Genomic DNA, 1,631 nt, shown 5'->3' on the forward strand with positions numbered 1-1,631 from the left:
TCATCATTTGCCGTCATTGTAAATAAGAATTTGTACTTAATTGACTCGGCTTGATAAAGTTTAATAAAATAAATAAATAAAAATCCCCAAATCGCTCCTCCTCTCTCCTCCCCTCTCTCCTCCATCCCCCTCTCTCCTCCATCCCCCTCTCTCCTCCATCTTCCTCTCTCCTCCTCTCCTCTCTCCCCTCCTCTCTTCCTCCCATCCTTGTTTCCTCACTGACCCTGTAGATGAAGGTCTAAGTGTTTTAGCGTGTGGGAAAATGGCTAGAATCCAGAGACTGTGTGTGTGTGTGTGTGTGTGTGTGTGTGTGTGTGTGTGGTCTAATGTAGCATTCCATGGTTGGCTTCGGTTCTGCACTTATACAGTTCTCCTCTTGATGTGATGGGGTTTGACTGCACAGCTCTCTAAAGGATTTCTGTGTGTGTGTGCGCGTGCATGCGTGCGTGTGTGTGTGTACGTCTTTGCATGTGTGTCCCTGCATGTTTATGTGTTTCTGCATATCTCAGTCTTGACTGTTTCCCATCTACTGTATCGCTGTTAGTCAGATTACAGACATGTATAACAGGACTGATAGATTACAGACATTTATAACAGGACTGTTAGATTACAACAGGACTGATAGACTACAGACAGGACTGATAGACTACAGACAGACACAACAGGATTGATAGACTACAGACAGCTATGAGATTGTATTAATGCCGTCCATTGTTCTAGACTGAGATTGATCAGCCGTCCACTGTTCTAGACTGAGATTGATCAGCCGTCCATTGTTCTAGACTGAGATTGATCAGTCGTCCATTGTTCTAGACTGAGATTGATCAGCCGTCCATTGTTCTAGACTGAGATTGATCAGCCGTCCATTGTTCTAGACTGAGATTGATCAGCCGTCCACTGTTCTAGACTGAGATTGATCAGCCGTCCATTGTTCTAGACTGAGATTGATCAGCCGTACACTGTTCTAGACTGAGATTGATCAGCCGTCCATTGTTCTAGACTGAGATTGATCAGCCGTCCATTGTTCTAGACTGAGATTGATCAGCCGTCCACTGTTCTAGACTGAGATTGATCAGCCGTCCATTGTTCTAGACTGAGATTGATCAGCCGTCTATTGTTCTAGACTGAGATTGATCAGCCGTCCACTGTTCTAGACTGAGATTGATCAGCCCGTTTTAAAGCTCTCTTCATAGCATGCTTCATCGTATAATGTTCACCGCGGGCTATTCTGCGATGGCACCAATGTCGTAATCATGGATATATGGCATTACATGAAGGTTCTGCTTAAACCAGAAGGGATTTAGAAACACTGACGTATCCTTTAAAGACAAGACAGAGCAACACCAACGTCGACCGCTGATAATCTGCTGTGTCGACCAATGTTGACGATACACAGGAATTTAACAGGAAATGGCAGCTGATGTCCTTTGGTCAGGGGCGATGAGGGCGACCAGCTGCTATGCACAGCTGGCGTTCGTATTGGTCATCCTTGTCCTTAAGGTATTGTAAGGTTTCGTCCCTGCTACAGTTCAGCCCTCCACATGTTTTTTATTTAGTTAGCACTCCAGACAGGAAGTTGTGTTTCACTTCCTGTTGACTCTGCCTGGGAAGGGAGAGGCTACAGTATACGG

Source organism: Oncorhynchus kisutch, linkage group LG29 (genome assembly GCF_002021735.2).
Source record: "Oncorhynchus kisutch isolate 150728-3 linkage group LG29, Okis_V2, whole genome shotgun sequence".
Classification (NCBI taxonomy): domain Eukaryota; kingdom Metazoa; phylum Chordata; class Actinopteri; order Salmoniformes; family Salmonidae; genus Oncorhynchus; species Oncorhynchus kisutch.